Consider the following 5,574-nt stretch of genomic DNA (forward strand, 5'->3'; position numbering starts at 1 on the left):
ATAAATTCACGTCGCATTCAATCTTGCGAAGAGTGAAGAGAATGTTTGAACTTTTAAATCGGCAAAGGTAAAAAATAATATTATAAATATTATTATTATGCCTTTATTGACCGATATATGTGTTGTGGTGTTTTAATCGACTACGACGACGATGATGACGATACATTTATCTCTATATCGTACGAAGAAAAGAAGAAACAGCGTGGCGTTACTTTCTTATATGTTAGATTGTTTCGCACAAACGCGCATATTCTTCATCTTTATAAACGATGATGATGAGTATTTTATTCTCTCGTCTGTCTCAAAAAACACAAAAACACAGTTCCCTGGTTGATCCTGCCAGTAGTCATATGCTTGTCTCAAAGATTAAGCCATGCATGTCTCAGTACAAGCCAAATTAAGGTGAAACCGCGAAAGGCTCATTAAATCAGTTATGGTTCCTTAGATCGTACCCACATTTACTTGGATAACTGTGGTAATTCTAGAGCTAATACATGCAAACAGAGCTCCGACCGGAGACGGAAGGAGCGCTTTTATTAGATCAAAACCAATCGGTGGCGGTTTCGCCGTCATCGTACAACTTGGTGAATCTGAATAACTTTACGCTGATCGCACGGTCTCGCACCGGCGACGCATCTTTCAAATGTCTGCCTTATCAACTGTCGATGGTAGGTTCTGCGCCTACCATGGTTGTAACGGGTAACGGGGAATCAGGGTTCGATTCCGGAGAGGGAGCCTGAGAAACGGCTACCACATCCAAGGAAGGCAGCAGGCGCGCAAATTACCCACTCCCGGCACGGGGAGGTAGTGACGAAAAATAACGATACGGGACTCATCCGAGGCCCCGTAATCGGAATGAGTACACTCTAAACCCTTTAACGAGGATCAATTGGAGGGCAAGTCTGGTGCCAGCAGCCGCGGTAATTCCAGCTCCAATAGCGTATATTAAAGTTGTTGCGGTTAAAAAGCTCGTAGTCGAATTTGTGTCCCGCGCCGCCGGTTCATCGTTCGCGGTGTTAACTGGCGTTTCGCGGGACGTCCTGCCGGTGGGCTTAGCTCGAGAGGGCGGCCCAACTCAATCCCGCCGCGGTGCTCTTCATTGAGTGTCGAGGTGGGCCGGCACGTTTACTTTGAACAAATTAGAGTGCTTAAAGCAGGCTAAAACTTCGCCTGAATACTGTGTGCATGGAATAATGGAATAGGACCTCGGTTCTATTTTGTTGGTTTTCGGAACCCCGAGGTAATGATTAATAGGAACGGATGGGGGCATTCGTATTGCGACGTTAGAGGTGAAATTCTTGGATCGTCGCAAGACGGACAGAAGCGAAAGCATTTGCCAAAAACGCTTTCATTGATCAAGAACGAAAGTTAGAGGTTCGAAGGCGATCAGATACCGCCCTAGTTCTAACCATAAACGATGCCAGCTAGCGATCCGCCGACGTTCCTCCGATGACTCGGCGGGCAGCTTCCGGGAAACCAAAGCTTTTGGGTTCCGGGGGAAGTATGGTTGCAAAGCTGAAACTTAAAGGAATTGACGGAAGGGCACCACCAGGAGTGGAGCCTGCGGCTTAATTTGACTCAACACGGGAAACCTCACCAGGCCCGGACACCGGAAGGATTGACAGATTGAGAGCTCTTTCTTGATTCGGTGGGTGGTGGTGCATGGCCGTTCTTAGTTGGTGGAGCGATTTGTCTGGTTAATTCCGATAACGAACGAGACTCTAGCCTGCTAAATAGGCGTATTTCGACATCCCAAATGCCGGCTGGAGCCGGGTTCGCCCGGTCTCTATGTGCGGTTTTTACTGTCGGCGTACAAACAATTCTTCTTAGAGGGACAGGCGGCTTCTAGCCGCACGAGATTGAGCAATAACAGGTCTGTGATGCCCTTAGATGTTCTGGGCCGCACGCGCGCTACACTGAAGGAATCAGCGTGTCCTCCCTGACCGAGCGGTCCGGGTAACCCGCTGAACCTCCTTCGTGCTAGGGATTGGGGCTTGCAATTGTTCCCCATGAACGAGGAATTCCCAGTAAGCGCGAGTCATAAGCTCGCGTTGATTACGTCCCTGCCCTTTGTACACACCGCCCGTCGCTACTACCGATTGAATGATTTAGTGAGGTCTTCGGACCGGTGCGCGGTGGCGTTTCGACGTTGCCGATGTTGCTGGGAAGATGACCAAACTTGATCATTTAGAGGAAGTAAAAGTCGTAACAAGGTTTCCGTAGGTGAACCTGCGGAAGGATCATTAACGTGTAAATGTTGTTGTTTAGTTGTCACACATACACACACATTTTGTCTGTGCTGATCAACAAAAAACACACATACATACACTATTCGTATGATGATCAATTCTCATACAAAATTCTTTATTATGCGTCGAACGGAAAAGCAACAACGGGTCGTCTTGCATTAAGCGGATCTGTTGTTACGTTTTTCGATTTATTTTATAAATCGATTGTAAACGTGCCGTAAACGACGTTTTCAAAGAATTTTTTCGAACATTAACACGAATCAATATTGTCGAAAGATGGTTATGTGCTAACGTTTTATTATTGCTTTCGCAGTGCCGGTCTTAGCGTATTTCCATCATCGTATTCGCTTCGAAAAAAAGTACTAATACACAGTGGTGGTGTATAATTAATGTGCAAGAGATGTTGTTGTTGTTGTTGTAGTATTTGTATATGGTTGGAGTTATTTATAATAACAAACAAGAATGAATGAATGAATAATAATGGTGTCTGCCAATACGATCGTACTTTATGTACACGACTAAAACTTTATACATACAAACCATAATAATAAATAAACTCGAAACAACCAACAACAAAATTAATACGCTACTGTACATACAAATACACATTTATACATACCATCATTTTACTTAACCGATGGTGAGTGATGTTTGAAAAATAAACGCTTAGGCTTACGGTTTTGTAAGCCAGTCTTTGCGTATTTTCTTCATCGTATTCGCTTCGGAAAAAAGAAAATAAAGATGGTGTATAATTAATGTGTAAAAGAGATGTTGTAGTTGTAATTTAATTTGTAAATGGTTGGAGTTTATTAATAAATAAAAGGGGCTGTCTATTCGTCTGTACTTTATGTACAAGACTAAAACTTTATACATACAAACCATAATAATAAATAAACTCGAAACAACCAACAACAAAATTATTACGCTACTGTACATACAAATACACATTTATACATACCATCATTTTACTTTACCGATGGTGAGTGATGTTTGAAAAATAAACGCTTAGGCTTACGGTTTTGTAAGCCAGTCTTTGCGTATTTTCTTCATCGTATTCGCTTCGGAAAAAAGAAAATAAAGATGGTGTATAATTAATGTGTAAAAGAGATGTTGTAGTTGTAATTTAATTTGTAAATGGTTGGAGTTTATTAATAAATAAAAGGGGCTGTCTATTCGTCTGTACTTTATGTACAAGACTACAAAAACGTTTTATAACAATAAAAAGCTCGAAACAACCAATAACAAAATATACTACTACTATACTACTATACATACAAACGCACATTTATAAATACATAAAATCAATTTACTTTATCGATAGTGAGTGATGTTTGGAAAAAAACGCTTAGGCTTACGGTTTTCGGGTACCTGGGTTCCGCATGCGTCGAAGTAATAATTTACTTTAACGACGCGACGAACCGTAGGAATCTAAATAAAAAAGTTTATTAACTTTTTTAGATTCTGTGGGTTTTAAATGATATACGCCCGACTGACGAAGGAACGTTTTGCACTGCCTGTGCTTTTCTTTTGATTCGTTTTTATGTCGACGGACGTTCTTAGAATGCCCACCAAACGACGTATCACACAAAACACCCTACAATTGTATTGTTTGGTAAATATTGTTGTGATTAAGTTTGTAGCTGTGGCGTTTGTTTGAAGAAAACGTCTGGTTTTTCGACATATTTTCTATTTAATAAATATACATAATGCTTATCGCAAAAGGAGCAGAGTTTTATAGACAAAGTTGATAGAGAAAAAAAACCTAATAGATATATATACGTATTTATAAAACGTTAATATCATCGGGTTATTCTTTATGTAAACTTAAACTATAACTGCATACTCTTTTCGATAAGTAGAAACAAATGCCACTTTAATTAAATAAAATATTATAAAATATAACGCCGAACGTTTCTTTCGATTGGTCCGTTTCTCACATATACATCACAATTGTAATAACCTTAAGTAGTTATTTTTGTTGTTGTGTGATGATGAAACGATTTCGATGTGGAACGGTGCGTTATGTAATAATATTTTAAATTTGTTTGAAAAGATTACCCTGAACGGTGGATCACTTGGCTCGTGGGTCGATGAAGAACGCAGCTAATTGCGCGTCAACTTGTGAACTGCAGGACACATGAACATCGACATTTCGAACGCACATTGCGGTCCTCGGATATACTGTTCCCGGACCACTCCTGGCTGAGGGTCGTGTCAATTTCAAAGACTGCTCGGTTTTTGTCTTAAACACAGCGCACAATGTTGTGTAGACAATTACGTCGGAGCGTGTTGGGTGCAAATATGACGCGTTACTATAATTGTTAATTGATTGTCGGTTGTCATAATAAAATATTATGCAACGTAGACAACAATAAAAACAATATAAAAAATAACGCGGCATCCTAAAACGCAATAGCGGCTGACATTCTTATTAGTTTGTTGGTACAAGTTGGTTTAGACGTAGCACGTCCGATATTAAAAAGCAGCCACAACGCTTAAATTTCGAACGAAGCGATCGTCGTGTCCGAGACGTTAAAGTTGTTTATATGCATATTTTATGCACTATAATTAACAACAACAACATTCTCGCAACGACGTCAGATCGATGTTTGAAATTGTTTGGAGGCAGCCATATAAACGGAATACGTGTAATTATCGTCTGACAAAATAAAGGCAAATTTATATTTGCGACCTCAGAGCAGGTGAGACTACCCGCTGAATTTAAGCATATTATTAAGCGGAGGAAAAGAAACTAACTAGGATTTCCTTAGTAGCGGCGAGCGAACAGGAAAAAGCCCAGCACTGAATCCCGCGGCCGAAACCGGACGCCGGGAAATGTGGTGTTAGGGAGGATCCGTCATCCCGAGATTGTGCGACGCGTCCAAGTCCATCTTGAACGGGGCCACAGCCCATAGAGGGTGCCAGGCCCGTAGTGACCGTTGCCGATAACGGGAGGATCTCTCCTCAGAGTCGGGTTGCTTGAGAGTGCAGCCCTAAGTGGGTGGTAAACTCCATCTAAGGCTAAATATGACCACGAGACCGATAGCGAACAAGTACCGTGAGGGAAAGTTGAAAAGAACTTTGAAGAGAGAGTTCAATAGTACGTGAAACCGTTCAGGGGTAAACCTGAGAAACCCGAAAGGTCGAAAGGGGAGATTCAGCGTGACTCGATAGCGGCGCTAAATGATCGTGCGACGAACGGCGTACGCGTCGTTCGCGCCTTTTGTTTATGCGAACCGAAGTCGAACGCGTGCACTTCTCCCCCAGTAGGACGTCGCGATCCTTTGGGTGTCGATCTAAGGCCCGCGGTGGAGCCCGTTCGAAC

At 42.0% G+C, this 5,574-nt stretch overlaps 3 non-coding genes across 3 annotated transcripts in view; all 3 read left to right on the forward strand.

Annotated features, from left to right (window-relative positions):
* The first annotated feature begins 323 nt into the window (after positions 1-323).
* On the forward strand, positions 324-2,246 carry LOC135267872 (small subunit ribosomal RNA). Its single transcript, XR_010336239.1, has one exon. It is a non-coding gene; the product is annotated as a small subunit ribosomal RNA (ribosomal RNA).
* A 2,058-nt stretch (positions 2,247-4,304) lies between these two features.
* On the forward strand, positions 4,305-4,461 carry LOC135267868 (5.8S ribosomal RNA). Its single transcript, XR_010336235.1, has one exon. It is a non-coding gene; the product is annotated as a 5.8S ribosomal RNA (ribosomal RNA).
* Positions 4,462-4,937: 476 nt separating this feature from the next.
* Positions 4,938-5,574, forward strand: part of LOC135267869 (large subunit ribosomal RNA) — a 4,037-nt gene continuing 3,400 nt past the window's right edge. Inside the window, exon 1 of the ribosomal RNA XR_010336236.1 lies at positions 4,938-5,574. This exon is cut by the window's right edge and continues 3,400 nt beyond it. This is a non-coding gene — a ribosomal RNA (large subunit ribosomal RNA).

This window comes from Tribolium castaneum, unplaced genomic scaffold (genome assembly GCF_031307605.1).
Source record: "Tribolium castaneum strain GA2 unplaced genomic scaffold, icTriCast1.1 ptg000111l, whole genome shotgun sequence".
NCBI classification, from domain to species: domain Eukaryota; kingdom Metazoa; phylum Arthropoda; class Insecta; order Coleoptera; family Tenebrionidae; genus Tribolium; species Tribolium castaneum.